At 41.1% G+C, this 22,032-nt stretch overlaps 1 long non-coding RNA gene across 1 annotated transcript in view; it reads right to left on the bottom strand.

The window, feature by feature from the left end:
* LOC306960934 overlaps window positions 1-13,882 on the bottom strand; it is a 157,128-nt gene extending 143,246 nt beyond the window's left edge. Inside the window, exon 1 of the long non-coding RNA XR_013792727.1 lies at window positions 13,845-13,882. This is a non-coding gene — a long non-coding RNA (uncharacterized lncRNA). The remainder of the gene's footprint in view (window positions 1-13,844) is intronic.
* Between the last annotated feature and the right edge of the window lie 8,150 nt (window positions 13,883-22,032).

Genomic DNA, 22,032 nt, shown 5'->3' with positions numbered 1-22,032 from the left:
TACATTTAGGCTGCATTAGCATACACTGGAAATTCTTCATGATTTTACGAAAGATTGTAGCTTGATTGTTTGGTCACCCCACATTGTGCTAAAGATAATGCGGCCCTATATTTTTGCAGCCCCAGGAGGTTGAGGTCGTCCATAGTTCATTCTGCATTTGGCTTGAAAAGTGACTGACAGCTATAGGACCAAACACATGCCTTTCCCAGTGTAAAACACATTCAGAGAAATTAGGAAAAATGGGAACTTTTATTAAAGCTAACAATCCCACAGAGTGATTGAAGCCCACTTTAGCCTTGAGTGCTCCAACACTCGGGACCGAAGTGGTTGACGGCTAATTGCTGATCATCATAACACGTACAGGGGGCTGCGGGCCCGTAACGACATCGCTGTTTTGATTATGCATCTACTGCGCGTGCAGCCCCTCGCAATCTGTCTTTCTCCAATCTCTCTCTCCGCTTCCTGCGCGCCACTGCCCCGTGTGTGTCTGTGGCGTTATTGCGGGTATAAATCACGGCCAGTAATTGGTCCGGAGCCCTAACCCCAGCAGGGGTCCCCACCTAAGGCTGCTCCTAATTGGCGACACGCGGCGAGTCGAGGCGCGCTGTTTGGCCCGAGTCGCGTCACGCCGGGCTGCAACAGGTGTGTTTCAGAGAGAAAGGGACATTTCAAAAATATCTCCTATACTGTCTCCTACTTCCCTATGTCCGCACACGACTTATGTTCAAAGTGTGTGAGGCAGCGCTAATTAAAGCTAGTTTTTTTAAAGCGATTCTCTCCCACAGAGGAGTGACATGCAACGGTAAACCTTTGCTATTGTGTAAAAGTTGCATTCTTCATAAAATGCCTTTCATAATTACCAAAAGGGGGGGAAAAAAAGAAAGCAATTATTTTTTGTGTGAACGCTAAATACTTAAGGGTGTTTCAGCCAGCCTGACAAAAGGAAATTGGGAGGAAATGGTACCGCTAAGCTTGTTGGTTTCATCTGAAAATCACGCTGAGTGAATTAATTGGGTTATGAGGTATTTTTTATTAGCTTGTTTTCCAGAAAATACACTGACGTTGTTGTGATGTAAAGTTGTAATTATGAGCACAAGAGTTGGTTGGTTAGCGCTTGAAAGTACAGTTGGAATGTTACAGATGGATTGGTAATTAGTTCATATGAATCAAATGAGTGTGTGTAAAGAAGCATGTTGTGGCCGATAGCCTAAAGCCTTTGGAAAACTCTAGTCGGAAACTACATTCATAAAACAAATACTTTAATAACACGTGCTTGAACAACAATACTGAACATGAACCAAGACTAGAGCTAGAAGGGGGATCTGGGGTGGCACTTGTCCCCCCCCATGGAATTCGACTGACCACCCTATGAGCCACCCAACCCAGGATGATTGGAAAACTTAAAAGTCATTGTTGTATTTGTAAAGAATGGGCTCATGATTCCCCTCACCGACATTGTTGTTCGGGCAAAATATATTTTTGGACAAAGGCACTTACAGTCTCCACTTGACTTTTGTTGTGTCACTTTGAAGATACAGTGTAGCTGATAGGGTTGTCAAAAAAATCAATTCCTTGATACTAAGTAGATACTAAAAGTGGTATCGAAGCTAGATATTAATTTGAGCAGGTATTGATACTTTCTGTGTTTCCGTCCTCCTCTTGCTCGCTCCCAGAGCACAGGAAGGAACCTGTGTGCTACGATCAAAGAGCTAAAAAGTACTCTCTTAAACTCTGAATAAAAATCTAGAACTAAATGTCCATTGTCGAAGTGTAGAATCTGAATACTGGTGCAGTACCAGGTTGAAAGGAGCAGGCGTTTTTATAGAAACTGTAGAATTGGCAATGCTAATGTTAGCTTAGCAGCGTCCATTGGTTTACATGTATCAGCTAGCATTGGCTATTAAGCTGTTTTGTCTCCTAAAAAATCTCAACAAACTGAAATTTTACCAATGTCAACTGTAAAGTCACATGTTACCTATCTGTACTTAACTCATGAATATATTTATAGGAATTTTAAAGGCGAGGTTTTAACATTGTGCTTGGAACTAATGCACTGTTCTGCTCCTAAATGTGACAGCTGTGACTGTTGCTGTTCATGAAGGCAGAAACAGACAGTGTTTAACCTGAAGGACATGGGCCAGGGCCAAATCCAGTCTGTAAACACTTTATATAGTAGATTAAATCGCCAAATACAGTGCAAAAACAGTTCGTTAGAGAAAACCAATTCTACTATAATGTTGAGTGTTCTGCAATGTAGACAATACAGAAGAGTTTCTTATACAGCAAATATGATTTTTTATTTTTTTTACTGTGGTATCGAAATCGGTATCGAGTTTTATTTTCAGTATCAAAATCAACTTTGAAATTTCAGCATCGTGACAACACTAGTAGCTGAACATGGCAAGGCACAACACAAAAATGATTCATTAATTCCTTTCAACTTATGGTGAAAACATTTTGTAATTTGGCCCTGTTTTACTACATTTGACAAGATTTAAGTGATATGTAGATCGTGTGTGTGCTCAGTCGTACTGGACTGTTTTGTTGTAGAGAAGTTTTTTTTTTTTTTTGTAATGCATAACACTTACTGTACAGACTCACAAGACAATACATTGACATGAGAGTACAGCAAAGGAAATGGAATGCAAAAGCAACAACATATGAGTAAAAAGTGTAGTATGTGCGTGTGTGTGTGTTTATGGTGAGGTGACATGATGTCTCTAGTGATTTTAGCTATGTTTCCTTTTGTTCTGAACATGTTGGACATAATCTGCAAACATATGGTTCAATATAGTAAAATGCAAGGACAAAACTCAAGTCATATGTTTGTTTTTTGAGATGTCATCTTGGCTTCATAATCAAAATACAACTTCAATCGCCGCTACATCTGTTGTTAAATGGTTCTTGTTGGGATTCGACAAGGCTGCCCATGACAAACTAATGTATCAGCCATGACTTCTATTAAACCACTAACAACGCGTACCCTTCGAATGATAAAGTTCTGTCCTAGGGTCCTGAGTAGTTGTGAGATGTAGGTTTTGACCTCTCATAGAAAGAAATGATGTTCATGTAGTGTACAGGATGAATAAATCCACTTCAACAAAAATGTCTACTAAATCAATTCTGAGGGCATGACCCACTTCACTAAAACAACCAGGGCAGAAAAATATGAACCCCGTCAATTTACACAACTGAATGTAGAATTTACGTGATCTTTTATGCACCAAATCACCTTAAATCCATTCACAGAAGTTGTAAATAAAGCACTCCCTGGTTTAATCTGCCCTTAAACGTTGCAAATGTTGCCGCTCCCCTTGATCCAATTAGCTGTTTACCGCAGTGTAATCAGCTAACAAAAGGCCACCCTCAAATCCCCGACCGAGCGCCTAATAAAACCCGATCAATCATTTTCTTTACCTTCATTACGTTTTAATGAATATTTGAACTGCGCCGCGTCCGCCGGCCCTCGTGTGCTTTTTATCACCAACCCGCCATTGACCTAAATGAATGATGCATTTAGAGAGAGACGGCATTAGGTGTAGGAGGAGCTCTTTAAAGTATAATTACGCAAATTCAAAGTGTGTGCGTGAGTGTGTGCGGGGCTTGGATCAATGAGACCGGTCAATTAGCGGTGTAATGTTTTAATCAATTGTCTCTCAGTCCTGGTTCTACTGTCGGGGCTTTTATGACGCCGTTCGTGAGAGAGGAGTGTCGGTATAGACTGTGTTCCTGCGCTGTGAGTATGATGGAGGAACATCGGGCGCAGCAGATCAATGGCATCGATTTGGCATTAACTGGTTCAGGGATGGAAAAATAAAATAAGGAGCGCGCGAGAGCGGGAGGTAAATAAAGCCGCGTGGTTATGAGGAGGTCAATAAACATTTGGGGATTTAAGTGTAATCAAGCTCAGGAACATTGGAAAACAACATCACGGTTAACGGCATGTTGGGATTAAATACGAATCATTGGGTTTACTATGGAATATATACACTGCCTGGCCATGTTGTGAAAGAGTGGTTCAGGAAGCTTGAAATTATATACTTTTTTCACATGGACTGGCCACAGAGTCCAGGAGAACACTTTGAAATGCAAAATTCAATCTGGGAAACGTACCTGCAGCTTTCATTCCTCGCCTCATCAAGGGCAACCTTCACTAATCATCCAATCACGGCCCCAGCTCAAGCCGCCCCCCTTCGCGTCAGCCAATCATCGCAGCTGCTTATTCCTGCTTCAGCCATTCATCGGCTAGGGTCCCCTTCTTTAAGCCTGCCGGTCAATCACTTGACCATTTCCCAGCTGTGGTGCGACCCTCCTCCGCCCCTCTTCCGCCTGGCCTCTCCTCAGGCCTGCTCATCGGGTCGACCGGCCGCCCCAGGTCTCATCCTACCACCACCAGTGTCCTGGCTCCGGGGTAAGATTCTGGCCATCATTCATCAATGCCATGTATCACATATTGTTAATGCAATCTTCCGCCGGGGTCCGAGCCCCAATCACGTTTCATGTTCAATAAAACCTCTCTAACGCAGTCTGTCTTTGTGAGTCTCTTCAGGTTGAAATTTAGTTACAGAAAACTGAATACTTGCCATGAAGTGTATTTCATAACGTGATCCATTACTTTGTCCAATTAGAGTAATGTATTCAGAATACTTATACTTTCACATTGATTTACATTGTATTCATGCACAAAAAGCGGCGTACGATAAAAAAAACATTTAGGCTACGCTTGTTATGCCGGTTAGAAACATAGAACATAGAGCTAGAACTTTTCCCTGGTGTTTTTTTTTTTATTCATTAGACATTGAGAATAAATAAATAAATAAATAAATAACAGAACAATACAAAAAACACAATACATTTGGTCCAACGGCAACTCAAGACTAAACTTAGAACAAGACGAGACAAACAGACAAAGAGACAAGACATACAGTTTAGATCTTTCCTTTTTTAGTAATGTCGTGAATATGAAACTGAAATGTAAGGATTGTGTACTGCAATGTATTTGAACTGTATTCTAAATACCCTCTTTACCAGAATACAGTTACTCAAAATGAGTATTAAAAACAAGTATTCCATTATACTCAACAAGGTATGGCAAAAGCTTTTGGAAACAATACCACAGCAAATGCTTGTCATTATCAAGTTTAAAGTTTAAAGGCGGGTCGACAACAGATTAGTTTGTGTGACATCTTTTGGTGCAAACTGTGGAGGTGTGGGCAGGGACATCAGGCAGTATTCTCTATATCTAAATTTAGCCACCAAAAAAAAGGTTCCTGGATTGTATTGCTCACATAGGGAGTTGAGATGAAAAGTCTGTGTTACCCGTAGCTTCTTCCCTTCTGTAAAAAAGAGAAAAAATACCCCAAACTGATCACACTGAGGCACACTGATGAAGAGGATGAAAAGTGCTTTCCTTTTATTCAGAAGTGGGATTCTAACATATTTTGACCTCATCAGGGCGTTGTACAACAAAAAAAATCAAGTGTGTTTGGTCTCCAATCAGCAGATAAGTAACACTGACTGAGCGTGACATTTGTCCAATAACCCGTAACCTGTTGTGATTAGAGAACAAGGTCTGAGCAAAATCAACTAAGCGTAAAATTACATCCGTTTGAGAGGCGGCTGACCTAAAATCCATGTTCAGGTCAGACCCATTGGCACAAGCCGGGGGGGGGGGACAATTTATTCACTTACCTTTATTTATTTATTTTTCCATCTTTTTTTTTTTACACTCTACAAAAACATCACACAAGCGCAAATGGGGATGGGGTAAGTGACTGTTCAAAAAGGCCTATCTGACACCAGCTTTAAAGAGTCATATCTAGTTTGATTGTTTTGGTACTTGACTGCAGGAATCGTCTGTATTTATACTCTAAAGACAGGACCATTATTTTTTGTTGCATGCATATAGCACATTACTTAAAGGTGCATTATACAACTTTTTATGCACACAAAAAAAAAGCTGATATTTGTGCGGAATTGACCTTGTAGCGACCAGGCGGCTGTACGAGTGGTCAGCATGGTGCCTCTACTTTCGATAACGGTGGATTCTACAACGCTCCTGGATCACTTGTTTTGTCGGATTTCTGGTGAGAGCAGAGTCAGCAGGGAAAACCTTCCAGACAACTGATCCTGGAGCGTCCTAGAAACCACTGTGATGGAAAGTAGATGCGCTATGCTGACCACTCATACAGCCGCTGGGTCACAACAAGGTCAAATATGCACAAATATCCACATTTTTTTCTCTCAAAAGTTGCATAATACACCTTTAAGTAAAATACTACTCCATGATGTTTTTGAACAGGGAAACACATGGTTACATTGCTAAAAGCTGTTAAATGTTGATTCTACATAATATCCCCTTTCTGCTCATTAAGGGATTACAGGAGTCAGCGGCAAAATCCCAAAACAGGTGCATTCCCCTTTTTACAGCTTACAGGCAGCGATAGAGACAAATTAACTTTTGCAGCTTCTGGGAGAAATCGTCAGGTTTACTTTATCGCAGACTTGCAGAGAATTACACGTTTTCTGACACTCTGTGCAGTGTAAATGTGCCAAGGTGAGGCCAGTCTTGCATGTTGCTACATACAATATGTAACTGCTGTATTTTTTTTTTTATCCCAGAGACAAGTTAATATCTTTCCAGATAAACACATGTAAATTGCCTTTACGTGTTCTCTAAGTGGTGACTCAAAATTATGACTAATATAACACAAGCTATAACAAACAGCTATAAAAGGACACAAACAATATAAGACTTGAGTAGATTAGTTTATGGCTGATCAGTAAGTTATATCTCTTAGTCTTCAGAAAAGAGAAGGAGTGCTTGCTGGTACATGCCAGAAAGAAAACAAAACAAACCAAAAAACACAGCAGAAAGTTTCATTTAATAAGCTTAAAACAATGCTTGCTATTTTTGAATTGAGGACGGAACATTTTAAAGGCTCCTGGAACTCTGTTTAGCATATTTGAAATTAATTAGGCTTTAAAAAGTACTTCAAACACTTAAGCCTTGGTATCTTTTAACTTAGAAAAATGTACGTGACAAAGTTTTAGGTATAAACACGACAGTGAAGGACTTGAGAGCCGCAAATGTGGCTCAGTGCAAAACGGAATAGTGAAATTAAGCTAACAACAATCCAAAAAACAAACTTTCAAAAAAGTTAAACTGCACTGAAAAAAATTTCACATTGAACATGTTCAGAACAAGTCTCACCAGAGAGGTATACTACGAAGCTGGGTTAGAGGGTTAGCGTGGTAAGTTCAGGGTTCACCCTGGCTACAAAGCTGGAAAACTTTGTAGCGGGGGAGATCTCCATGGAAGCATGCCCTTCGCTCACAACCTTCTCTGGACTAGGTTTTGTTCTCAGCTTAGATAAGAAGACGGCTTTGTCACTCAAACTCTGTGGTGTGCGGAGGGAGCGAGAAGAAGATGGAAGAGGAGGAGAGAAGTCCTTTTTTTCAAAGCGCACATGGATTTCATGAAGTAACGATAATTTCTCACCCCTAACAATATGTGTTGCATTTCAGTTGTAAGAAAGATTGTTGTTGACAAATGTGAACATACTCCTTATGTGCTGCTCGGATCAGACTTGTGTCGTTCATGGGGCTGTATAATATATTATCAGTATTCACATGAACTCACGCACAAATCCTCAGAGAAACCCCTGGGTTAACTTAACCAACTGAAAACGCGCTTTGTAGTACCACTTACTCCATGTTTGGGTTTGTCAGCCCAGGTTAGAGGAACTAATCCAGGACAAGTTCAACCAGCTTTGTATAGCCCTCTGGACTTAAAAACAAAAACTTATCAATGTGACACCGTGGCATTGATCGGACATGGGACTAAGCACGTTCGAATGCTATAACATGTGCAGATTACAAAACACCACTCATGATATAGTATGTCTTTGATGAAGCAGTATATCTAACATGGTAGAAATGCAGTATTTCCTCATAAATATCTTTTGATTTAAGCATAAAACATAAAGCTGACTCAACACTTATTTTAAGCAACGACACAAGACACCCTAAAAAATTTCCTAAAAACCAACCCACTTTTCCTGCAGATTTGCTCCCTCAAAGTATTGCGTGAACAGAAATGACTTGGGTGAAAAATTGCCTAACCCGTAGCTGTAACCATACAAAGTGAAGTGTGAAAAGAGATCAATCTGGACCATATGACTGAAAATCTCCCACGTCAAACCGCAAATGTCAAGTGGACTGTGGCCACTTCACTGTTTCTGAGTTATTTCCATGTCATTAACTCAAATGCCAGTGTGCGCTGCGCCCGTGTGATTGTGCCTATAGAGATGCTTCAGTGGCTCGTGAGTGTTTTGACCTAAACTTTTACAGACAGAATAATGAAATGACGAATAACGGAAGGCCTTTTCATCAGGATACATATCTACATACAACTACATGTATGTTAATTGGCACCTGCTTAAACTTACTGATCACTTGCCGCCAATCTGTGCTTAAATAGCCACTTAATTTCTATCCATGATCATACTTAAATTACGGGGAATATTATGCAAAATACTACTTCATATAGATTTGAACCCATTATTAGGCAAGTGACTAGTTTTAGTAATGTCCGCACACTTTACATATGGCTTAACTGCTGCACATCAGTAAGGTAAAGAAGCATGTAGTCCGGTCACGCTCTGAACTTCCTGTTTTCTCTGAAGTCTAAAAAAAAAACCCAAGTCTGGCTAAATAAGCGGATTTGACATCTCACGAGCGCAAAGCATGCTGGTCCAGGTTAAAGGTCAGGACTACCCAGATCGTATCCCAAACTGTTAACATGACCGAGTGTGACACAGATATTGAATATTTTGAGCATTGAAAATCGATGTTTTGAAAGAATTCTGTAAGAAACGGGGATACAGTGTTACTGGGAAGAGAAAAAGAACTTGTGGCCCTTGCTTAAAATAAATTTAAAAAAGTTGTTGTATGAAGTAAATCGGCGTATTGGTTACAAATAGCATTACTAGTTAGCTATATGTCAAATTTACTAGTTTAATCAATTCGTCACGACGTTCTGGATCTTTTCTTTCAGTAGGAAATTTGATGAGTAGCTCACATACGCAACGCTGTGAGGTTCCTTTATTGCACTCGTGAATAGGGCAAAACTCTTCCATAGACGGATTAAGCCCACGTGGACAGTCGTACTGCAATGGAGAATGAATGTGAACCTGCATATCACCGCAAAACCACTTTAAGCGACGTAATAGTCACTAAGTAGCCGGTTGTTCTACTATGATAGTGTGGTTTTAATGGGCTTTGTTGACACCGTGGGGAGTTGTGAACTTTGACTGGACTATGACCACTTATGCGTACTGACAATGCTGATTTGGCTTATTCATGATACATTTCTTCCTAAGTGATGATATGTGTGTTGGTTTTGGAGGACATAGTGAAATAAGTAAAATTACAGCATGAAAAAGGCAGGCACCATATTTGATTACTTAAATCTTAGTTTTGTCCATATTTGGACATGCCTGTTGCACATCTTATTCATACCTACAGTGTTTTCAGATATACCCTAGGACTATGTTTTTAGGTTGCCAAAGCTTATTTTTAGTCAAATAATTGTAAAAATAATTGTATCTTACAAAAAGAAAACAAAATAGGTAAGCATAATATTTAGTCCTCCTCCATCTTTGTCCGCAAAATGCCAGCCCACACTCCGGTATAGGTCAAATTCCACTACAATTTGTGGTCTAAGCACCTTCACCAAACTTGTTCTAATTCTGTGTGTGGTTAAAGTTTGTTCCTTGTAGTGATGAGCATGCTTGCCGGTAGAGCTAACTAATTTCAAAAATAACTTTTTCGAGTTAGAAGCTCAGTTTGTTGGTTTACGTCATGTTTTTCCCTCATCAAAAAACATTCCTGGAGTCGCGTATTAAAGCCCGTCCCACTCTTCACCTCTGAAAACGAGTGCCTCACGCCGTGACACTCCTTGCTTCTGGCTTCACCAGACTTGTTCGGATGATTCCAACATGCAAATTGCCTGTGCTGCGCAGTTCACCCACTTCACTGCACCAGCCTTTGCTTATAGCTTGTTAAAAAATGTTGTCGAATGAGTTTTGTAGTTTGACCTGTTCTACAGACACGTCTTCTACATCAATCCATGTGCAATATAAAGGGTGTCCAACGGTGGTCTTAAACTTCATTTAAAAGCCTGTAAAAAGAGAACTAACCAGACTTTCCCACAGAGACAGAAAATCCATCTCCTCTCTCTCTTGCATGACCTCTTCCGACCACCCCAGCAGCCCTCCACACTGCGCCTGACTCGGCTAGATTAAGCCAACGCGATCTGAATGGCTACGTTTCACTCCTCTTCCTCCATATTAATCTTTTTTTTTTTCCTGCCGGTGTCCAGACAGGCTCAGAGCAGCGAGCTGGTAGAGAGGACTTGTTCTGTTCATCATCCCAGGACGGAGCGGGATTACTGTTTCAAAGAATAATCCGGGAAGGCTTTGGCACATGCCAGAGCCCAAACATACAGTCCAGCGGTCTGAGGAATATAGTGCGTGCATTAAACAGGGCCGGGGCTAATCTCCACTTTGTTTGACTGTTCGCTGCAAAAGTCGAGGCTCTGTGCAGGTGCGCTCAGGTGGGCAGCGGTAGTTCACGGAGAGAGAGGGGGGAGAAAGGAGGAGAAACAAAGGGAATATAAATTGTAGCTAAGTGGGATGTGCACTGCGAACATGCAATGGATCAAAATGTTATGTGGGGTGATGGTGGCTCACCAGGTTTAGTGCCGACCCAATCAAAGATGCAAATTTGTAAGACTCTCGAACTCCATATCCACTGATGGGATTAATTAATATGGCCGTTTCATTTTCATATTGAAAGCTCATATTGTCTTTACACAGAGGTAAAATCGCTAATGCTTACATCTGGATTAAATGTTTGGAATATGCTCGTGCCATCAGGATAGAAGAAATCCATTGATGGAATAACCTGGTCATTCAGGATGACCAGAGAACATCATAGTTCTGGCTGTGACTAACCAGTCAGAATATGCTTGCCTCTGACCGTCACATCACCAATGGCTGCTTGACAGACCTTGGGCAGGACCAAAGTCCGAGAGATTAACTCTTATAACCGGCGCGATTCCTACAATAAAAACACCTGATGGAGAGGCCAGAGCAGTAAGTAAATCAAAACATCAGCTATTGTTGCATCAACTCGGAGAGAGGCGGGGTTAAAAAAAAACATAACCCCAGAAAATACTTATATTTCCTAAAAGAAATTAGTACTCCATAGTGGTATCGCTACAATATATTATATAATGTATAATAAATATGCCTATATTATATACTAGCTGAGACCCGGCCTTCGGCCGGGCCTCGCTAGTCTCCACATTTGATATTCTGAGATTATTAGTGATTACAAAGAAATGTCCAACCCGTCACACAGTTCAGCTGTAGACCAGTGGTTCCCAACCCAGTCCAAAAACTATGGCCACTACAAATGTGTAAAATAATGAATGCTAAAAATAATTTCAAACAAACCGCAATTGGAGTGTTTGATGCACCCGTACTCCTTTCTTATAAACTACAACGACAATATGTTCGCTAAAGTCAGGGAATAGAATTGAAGAGACAGCGTAATAATTATTGATAAATATTAGGGGTTCAGCTCTAACGGTTTGGGTCACGGTGCAGGACCCGTGGTTTGGTGCATCACGGTAGTGTACAATCAAAAAAATAATAAGTTGGTTTTGAACTGAAATAGCCTAATGATCGTTGTTAGACAGTATTTATAACCTTACAATAAAATTGGCAATGCTTTCCAAGCTGCTTTAGAATCAAATGTACCTCTGGGCTCACAATACGTGAAAGCAAAATAGAAAACAAATGGTCCAGCAGCAAAGTAAAAAAAAAGAAAAAAAACTACGCAGTGCAGGCCATGCGCTCGTTAAGTGGTAGTTTCATTTTCGCTTTTACTCACACGGAGGATAAATCAGTCAGAGCAGCGCGTGTGATTAGAGGCTCGTGTATTGGGCAATGTTTTGCGTGTACTTTTTTTCGGAGACAAAGCTTTGGAGACGGAATGCGGCCAGCACTGGATCTATAATGAACCACAGCCTCGGTAACTGCAGGAGAGACTTAAACAAAGACACGCAGAAGTGTTTTGGAGGATGTATCTGCACCTGTGCGGAGCGTCTACAGCTGCAGTTTAGGGTGAGTGACGATGGCACACATCGCCCTGTTTGGATGTGCGCGCGCACACATTCACGCACGAACGCACACACGCACACACACACACACACACAAACGCGCGCGCACACACACACACATCGCCCTGTTTGGATGCGCGCACACGCACGGCAGTCAGATCTCGGGCACTCGCGTGGTTGTGACGGCGGATCAGCCCCCAGCACCAACCACGCACAAACTCAGTACTGTCGCCAGGCTTCCTGGTGTTCCCAAACGGTCTCCCATCCCAGTCCTAACCAGGCCCGTCCCTGCTTAGCTTCAAAGTCGGTATGGGAAATAAACATGGCGGCGCCCAGGCGGCGGCCATTGAGATAACGTTTTCTATTATAGATGCCTATAGTTTACTTTGGAATGGCTAAAATAGCATTTTACAGGCCCTTTAAACAAATTAATTATATCCATCCATCCATCCATCCAGCCATCTATTTTCTTCCACTTTATCGGGGGGGTGGGGGCAGCAGTCTCAGCAGAGATGCCCAGACTTCCCGATCCACACACACACCTTCTCCAGCTGTTCTGGGGGGACTCCGAGGCGACACCAGGCCAGCTCGGAGACATACTCCCACCAGCGTGTCCTGGGCCTTCCACGAGGCCTCCTCCCAATTCATTATATTTGACTTTAAATGTTCAAGTGGACATATCAAGCAAGAATACTTTTTGAGCCTTTAACCATAATGTTGTTCCCTATTCAAGAGTAGTATTTCACTACATTCATGCAGTCTTAAGTAATCCGCAGAATCAATCGGTTTATTGCCATTGACCAGTGGAACAGGTTCAGAAACTAGGCGCAATCGTGCCACATAAAACATACTTCGTTCTGTACTTCCTGGATACACTTGTGTCATGGTTCAAACCTAAAACTGCCCCCTCCTGTCAGAAACACGCACTGGTCTTCTGTGGGCCTTGTAAACCTACAAACTGTGCAGGGATTGCACTGTAAATTAAATCACGGATTGGTTCTGAGCTGCTCCTCCGCTCCAAGTGTGTTTATCACGCCGTGCTGGGGCTGCTAGCCACAAGACATAAATTGAAACCTGGTTTTTCAACAAGTTCATGTCACAGCTGCAGGTGGAGGGGCCATCTCCATCTCTGCATGATAGTTTTGACGAATGAATCAATCTTACCAATCAGATTAATTCGGCGAGATTATTATTATGCTATAGTTTCGATGCATATTGGTGCAAAACATGTTCACACCGGACCCATACAATTGTATTGCCCGTCACGTGTGTACAATCGAGCCAACATATATACTAGCCACTATTGCTCTTAGAAATGTTACCGAGCACACAGAGAAAGACACGCGACCAATCAGAGACGACCAGAATTTTAAACAATAATCTTAACAACTCAGCAGAAATGTTGATGTGTTGAACTGAATTAACAACTAAAAGAAAAGATCTCTCCAGATTCATGTGTGGTTTCTTACAAATGCGTATTTATAGCTTCAACAACCTCCTGATGTTCCTACGCTATTCCCTTCTCTTTATAACAGAAAATAGCTGGCTAGTGCATGTTTGCCAAGTGATGTGCAGGGCTTAGAGCAGGAGAGGGGAGGCGGGCGAGAGATGGACAGACAGCAGCAGCAGAGATCACACGTATCGATTTCCTTACTTTTAGTGGAGGTGAGAAGCCAGCCTGGGATTTACCTGTTGGGGGAGAGAGCAGGAGAAAACATGGTTAGAAAACAATAGACGCACACATGGACACGGACATGGAGAGGACCGGCTGCCTGTGGGGTGAGGCAGTGACAGCTGAATTATAGATTTCTCTATTGTGGAGGACAGTGAGAGAAGCGCAGGGAGTCAACTGGGCTTAGCTGGACAAGAGCACTGTCAGAATGATGGCAACACACTGGCTGGTCTACGGCGAAGTGCACGCGGACCGGGGAAATCCACCATTGGAAAGGTGCTGTTAGTTTTGTAAAAGCAAGAAGTATCATTTGTTTTCATATTTTTCCACCGCAAAATAATATGTGAGGGGAGACGCTGACATTTTGAGGTTTTGGGGCAGTCTGCTCTCTACATAAACACAGAAATGGTCTAATCTACACAATGAGGTTTATATGTTTGCAATAATTCAGTGTTTCTTTATGGATTTACATGGGAAATTGTAACCTCAAGGGCTGGTGTCTCAAAAAGTCTTGAACAAAACAAGATTTTAAAGGCACACTGCGTCACATTTTAAACTATACTGTTTTGTACTGCCATCAGTACAAAACATGCTCTTAATGACCAGCTCGACACAGAAAGTGCTATTCCTGCAATGGGTAATCAAAGAATAGATTTGGATGAGAACCTTTAACTATTTAAATCCTGCTGCCTTTAGTCACATCTCCATGGCGACGAGCTGGAGACGTACCCACTCCTGGTAAAGTTAGTCATGTCTAGAGGTGAGCCGCTTACAGCAAAAGCACATGTTTGTTTATACATTTATGAGGTATTTTTCAAAGATGAAAGTATTTGTCATAGAATAAATGCTTGTATTTCAATGTTTTTTGTTAGGTAAGATTCTACACGATGTGGCTTGCTAATAGCCCCCCTATTTTTAGAGGGATTTACTCCTAGTTGGATTAATTTGTTTCCAATCCAATCCAATCCACTTTAATTGTATAGCACATTTAACCAACAAAAATGTTTCCAAAGTGCTGCACATGAGATCCTAAAAACAGATACAATACTTACTAGCTCTACCACAAAAAAACAAAAAAACAAAAAATTAATAAAAATAAAACAAAAAAGAATATACTAAAACCTGCAAAAAAACAATAAATTGTTCGTAAAAGACATTAATAAAAATAAAATAGATAAAACAATAAAATAATTAAAAACATTGAATAAAACAATGAAATCAACAAGATAAAATAAATAAAAGACACGGGGACCATACAACTCACGCGGTGTTTTTCAGCTTTGATTTCCAGAAAACAAATTTGGATTAGATGTATTTATTTACTTTATACTTTAAACAACATCTAAAATATCAACAAAATGAACCGCTGTCAACAAATACACCAAATTCAAAGCTGGCGCTATCCATTATTTACATTTTGTCTCCACAAACATAGCCAATTTAGGCAATTTTTACATTTATAATGAATTATATTCAGATGATGATTATGATATGATTTATTTTCATTCTTTGAACAAAATATAACTTTCAACATGTGTTTCCTTTAGTTTCATAACACAGTTGGAAAAGTGTATCTACTGCAGTGTCTCGCCTTAAAATGTACTTTCACTTTAAATGTTAATGCTTGGATAACACAGTGTCTCTCATCCTTCTTCTTTTCAACATTAAAGTTGATGACGTTGAATGGATTTGTATGAATGTTTCCTAAATGGAACGAAAAATGGCTTTAGCTATGTTTTAGATTGTGGTTGTTTTCATGCAAAACCCCACTCAAGACAATATCAGGCTTTTCAAGGTACCATTAACTGCACAAAGTTAAGAAAAGGGGCAAACATAGTTATTTAACATGGGCTAAATAATGACTCTTTACTGCAAAACTAATGCAAACATCTTCAAAGTCAAAAACTTGCTACTGCATAGAATGTACCACAGTGTGAGACCCAGTGTTTTCGATTAGCAGTTGGCATCACACATCAAACATGGACGGCAGTTGAAGGGCTGTGATTGTCCACGTATTTGCTTACCAACGCTGATTTGACCTAAATATGTCTGTGTTTTCTGATGCAATCTTGTTCTTCACTAAAAACACCAGAGTTACGGGGGGGTGTGATCCCCTCCCAGCATGAACTACTCAAGACAAAACCATCCCAACTTTCCAATTCACGCCCGGAGCTATTTCGTATTTCCAGCTGGTCCGTGACTACTTTGGAAGCGCGAGGTGAAGCCGAAACACGGCGGGCAGGGGAACAGTGCGGAGAGAACATCCCGGTGACCAAAGCGAGTCGAGGCAGAGCGCAGCAGCTAAAAAATAATAATAATAAAATAAAAATATAAAGCCCAAATGTTCCATGTCTCCATCCAGGCTTTTAAAGGGGGCGGCAGAAGCTTAGCCCTGCAGCAAAACGGGGCCACATGGATGGTTTTCGAGGCGGTTTGGGTTCAAATTGTTGTGGATTTTGGCCATGCTCTTATTGATTGGCATTCGCTGAAATTGTACAAATAGTGAGCCTTGCGGATTCTTTTTTTCAGTGCAATTTGTGAGGGATTTGGGTCAGTTTATTTAAAAAGGAGGTCTAGTATTTGTAGCTAAATGGTTCCTGAGTGAGCTTAGAGAGTAGAACATCGATTATAAATTGAGGGAGGTCAAGGAGGTAAAAACTATTAATAAAAAAAAACACATTCTCAGCAATCCAGGTGGTTAATTTGAGCTTTTAGGATTTAAAACAATTGAGCCGATGTTTCCCCTTGATTCTGGACCATGAAGATGTTGATAAAGCGCAAAACTCTGGCATCTCCTCCAAAACCAGGTCCAGTTGAATTATTTTCAAACACAAAATATTCGTATATTTAACGTTGTTAGTGCACGCTCAACATGAAACTCAAACTCCAAAATATGAAACAGCTCGTCTCTTCATTTTTCGATGGATCCCACGGAAGAGTTTCCATTCATTTATTTGGAGAGCAAAATGAAGAGTCTTTATTAGGGAAAGTAATAGACGAGAATCAGCTCGGTCTATTATCACTGTATTAATACATTCACTATACTAGTTCACTAGTTAATGCCAACCTTCATTTTTCTCTCCCAGCATTCCTAGTATTGTTTTTTTCTCACCTTTCGAGATCCTGGTGCTGTGGGTCAGTGCACAATATACATGAACCTTTACAGGGGAGATGTATTATGCTGTGTTGTCTCACTCCTTGTGCTAATGCTAATACTGCTAATTTCAACCAATCGTTAAAACATTATTAAACATTACCCGGAATCCGAACAGTATGAACACTCATGCACACACTGCAGCACAAGCACGATCAAAGCCATCGGAAATCAGCCAGTTTTTTCACCAGGCACAAAAACATGAGCCCTGTTGGTAACATGTTCCATCGACACAAGACAACGCCGGATTGCCTTGTTTTCCCCATGTACAGTACGTCTATGGAGAAGAATCAAAGATGCATTCAACGTGTTGCTGACAATTTTCCACATTTGTACATCTGTATATGATCAAATACGACTCCTTTAATGTGAGGATTTCGACTTGGAATCCACAGTATAGTAAATTGCTTCACTTCTCAAATCTGGCTTTTTGTATCGTCCGCCATTGAACCGCCCGTTAAAGCCGGAGTAGTTTGAGTACACCTGTTATTTGTGTTTGCGCAGCACCAGCAGGAAACCGCTCTATAGCCCCGGGATAAAGTGTGCGAGCCGAGATAAGGCGAACGCTTGGATTAGACATATTATTCCGTTACCTGCACACAGCATGGACTTTGGCACAATAAAAAATAAAAAAAACACCATTTCCACAACCGCCATTGCACTTGCATTCAATTTAAATCGCACCAATAGCCACGCAGACCCGCGCACAAAGGCCCGGTTGTGGTACGCTGCATTCCGCCGCATTGCCCGGCTCCAGACCTGCCCCCGTCGCTGGAACTATAGTCTAAACCCGTATACTTTCGGCGCAATGCTACGGGGCATCGCTCGAACCACTGAAGGAAATTTCCAAACAGATTTATGTTCCTGTAACATAATAAATACAGCGAGGCACGAGGCTAATATTAAGTTGTGTGCACTGCAAGGTCGCTCAGTGCATTTAAATGGAAATAAGGCTGGTAGAACACGGACACATAGGCATAATTAATTCAGCTTATCGGATGTGGATCTGCACTGTATGTGGCTCTACTTTCAGGGGGGAAAGAGGAGAAAGTCTTGGTTTGTTGTTGTTTTTCTGTCTATTGCTTCGCCATACTTTGCTATATGCACCTTGCGCTTGCTCTGCATCAGTGTGGACCATAGCAACGGGGAAAATATGTGTGTAAAAACATGCCCTGCTCTAACCACGATAACTTTTAATGAAGTGCAATAGAGTTTTTAGACGGAGCGTTGAGCTCAGAGAAATCCTGACCCTGCTCATTCTTTAAGGAAAAGTATAAGGACAGAACTGGGATCTGCATTTGGAATCATCCAGGATTAAGCCAAGTCCTAAGAAGCAACAAAGTTAACTACGGGAACGCGAGAAGATCAAAACCAGAAATATACGGCTCTTAAGTTTAACGCTGCTGAACTTTCTTTCAGGGTCATTTCAATTAGAGATCATTTCATTTACGCTTCAGTGGGGAATTACGTTTGGTGTTTTTTTTTGTTTTTGTTTAGATATGATTTACCCCCCTCTAATTTTGATTATTTTAGAGCAGGTTTAGTCCTGATGTTATCTTGTTCTAGGCGTGGTACTTGAAAGGTTGAATATTTTGAGTATTTGTTTAAAATGATGGAACTTCTTATTTTAGCATCCACAGCATGGTTATCAAAATGGCGTAACAACTTCACTTGCAAATGTATGATGGAAAAAAATTTCCACCGATAACCCGAAAACAGGATTAAACCATCATTCCTTCCGGTGACCTAAAAACAAACCAATCACATCCCTGACATATAGCTCGAATTCCACGGCAACAGCATAATTGCATTCGCGACGTGATTGGTCGGATTTGCGCGTTAGCATTGCCAGCGTAAAGCTGACATTAGCTGCTTTCTCCGCTGTCGTTTTCAATCCTTCAACGCGATTGGATGGTGGAAAGTTTGCATTGCGGTTTAGGTAGATTCGCAGTGATTGGTCGGGAAAAACAGTGACGAAATTCTTCCCTGGAATTACAGCGACAATAACTTTCCAAGTAAAAGGAAAGCTGGAACGAGATGGGCCGTTTGTAGCTCGTTAACGGCACCTAGTGGTCGACTAGATAATACGGCCTTTCAAAGTGTACGCATAGGATGCCTTTCTGTGTGGGGTGTTCTTCCCTTGTCTGGTTGGGTTTGACTTAAAACATGCACAACAGATTAATCCTCCATCGACATAATCCCGACCAAACCTAGTTCAAGACCTTCGTGATGGATTCCACGGCGACGAAGTCCATCCTTAGCCTTTTCGTTGTTGCTATGTTTTCCACCATCATCATAAGTTCCTACAGCGAACCCTGTTCATAGTAAGTAAACAGAGTCAATCAAAAGTGCCATGTCTCAACAACATACACGCCTTGGAGAGTGAGAAATCATTATAGCTCATTCGTGTGTGTTAGCGGGACAGAGACATCTCCCCTTCTGGGCACATTGTGTCGCCTCTGACAGCACCTTTTGTAGCTGCTGGCGTCGGACGCTACTCCCTTCATAAAAGGTTTGGGCAGAGAGCGGGGGATGCCGGGGAGATTAGAGTCACAATCATTTACACAGGCGAAGAGAGAGAATGAAGACGATATCATTTCAACGCCAGGCTCAAGAGTGTAAAGTGAGTAAGATGATGCAAATGAAGGTTTTGTTGTGGGGAAAGTTGTGAAACCAAACCGCCATCAAGTCATTCTACGTCTCTTGCGTGAATCATATTAAAGGCTTCAAAGAGTTGTTAGTGGTTGAAGTGGAAGGAACTAGTAGTTTAATGCATTACGATTGCCCAAATTCCTAAAGTCAACACACGATTAAGAAAAATAACTGGCTAGTGGTAAGACAGTTCATCTACTAATTTTGAAATCCGATGTTTGCATAAGCTTTAATTTGTACGGTAGATTTCCTTTGTAGATCGAGGGTGTTATCTTTTTCTCTCCCCTAGCAATAGGCTTGATATACTATGCCAATCTAGAGAAAGTTTACAAGAGGTTAACCAATGAGTAAAATGCTAGATCTACATGTATCTAGCCCTCCGCAAAAACACTGTTAATGGTTGATGAAGCTTCTGGAGGTGAGAGGCAAAGCGTTGCTGTGTCTTTGGGCAAAAAGTCTTCACCCTTGTGTGAATGCGGCATGTACAGTATGCTTCTGCCAATCAACTCCAGGAAAGGTGTGGTTATGGATCAGTACTTTTTTTTGTTTTGTTTCCACAGCAATGAATGCAGTACCTGACCCATCCTTCAATGCTGGCGTAATGGGTATGTTGCCTAAAGAGAGTGGTCAACGGTCAAGGATGTTCAATTTCGCCACAATTTTGAAATAGTTGAAACATCGCTCTTTTGAAATTTCTGCACTACATTTTTCACAGAGGTCATTACCGCGACACCCTTTCATTCTTCAGCGACATTTGGTCACGGCAAACAGTTTGAATCGAAATGCTCAGTTCAACAAAACCGAAGTCCGCAAGTACTGTTCTAGAATTTACTTTAATCATCCTGTACCCATGGGAGCCTACATGGAACCATGTTAAATTGTTCCTGCTAACCACCTCCTCATTAAAAGAATATGACAATCTTTTGAATCCTGTCGCAGAGGTTCACTTCTGAAGATGTTTATCATTTTCCTCAAAGAGCCAAAGCAAAGACAGACTTTGAACGAGACACAAGAACAGGTCGGGCGTCCTTGAACGGCTGGATGGAGGCAGAGAGGACGATCATTTGAACATCCAGAAAACAGTGAGGTGACACCGAGGGGGGTGCTCCGCACTGGGGCCAATAATACCAGAGGTGTGTGGTCTATGTGTTAGTATCAATGACAGGCTGCAGATGAGTTGTGGAGGAAAGAGGATAAAGTAAGAAAGAGGAAAAATGCACAGCAAATAGGCCTATAACTAAACATATAGAATGATAACAATAATTTTGTTTCACGGCTCTTTCAAGGAATATAATCGACAGTGAGGTAAGAAAATCAATTATATTTTTTATCTTTTTCGTCCTCCACTTAGTTTACTATTATATGTTTTTATTATTATTTTACTTTTTTGTGCCAAAGCTGCCCTGGTTTTGGATAATATCTGCAACATCTTCTCTGACAACTTTTCTAACATGTGGCGCTCTGTAAATACACCTTGAGACCTTGATTTTTGGCGGTATATCGAAGAGCTCGAGCTGAAACGACTGTAAATCCAGGTGGAGAAAAACAAAAGCACAGATGATGATGAAGGTGTCGCTTTCGTGCAGCTGTTTGGTGGTTTGAGAGACTGTGTGCAATCATCCCCATGCTGTTCGCTCTCATTACGGCGGCTGATCTACAGGACTGATGCTAATGATGATGATAATAATAATGATTACACAACTAAACAAGCTCCCGCGTCTTCTGTACAAGGCCGTGGTGATGTTTTGGAAGTGCAAAGGTGAGCAGACTGAGAACAGTAATGGGGAGATTCTAGGTAACTCAAAGTAGCGATCTCCTGATCTTGATCAGTTTAGTCAGGAATCAGGGCTGTGTAGTTGAAGGATTAGCCATTTGTGAATGTTTTAGGTGGAAAGGGCCACCCAGTGTGACAAACACACACAGACCCAGGGATCTTCACACAGAAAGTCTCTGCACGGTCCGGAAATCCAGGAACCTTCCTGCTAATTTGTTTTTTTTGCTGTTGTTTTTTCTTCATTGAGTGTTGAAACCCTATTCTAGTAAATGGTAAAGATAATCAGTATAGAAAAGTATGGCACTCTGTGGCTGATCCAATTCATGGAATTTTCATAATTTCTGTGATTACTCTATCATTAAATATTAAAAGAGGAAGTCTAGTGGCCACTCGATGTATATCTGATCCCATAAAAAGCAGAAAACTATTTCAGCATCTGGATCTTTCATAATTTGCAATGTTTGATGGCTCAATGCATCCGAATATATAAACAATTTTCTTTTTTAACAAGCTACAGCATTCTTTTTTCAGAATTTGCCAGCTTTCTAATTGTTCGCAAATGTTTGGATCAAACATCATAACTCATTTTT

This window comes from Gobius niger (assembly GCF_951799975.1).
Source record: "Gobius niger genome assembly, chromosome: 3".
Lineage (NCBI taxonomy): Eukaryota > Metazoa > Chordata > Actinopteri > Gobiiformes > Gobiidae > Gobius > Gobius niger.
Note: the sequence above shows the minus strand (reverse complement) of the source record. Positions and strands in the feature narration are given on the sequence as shown.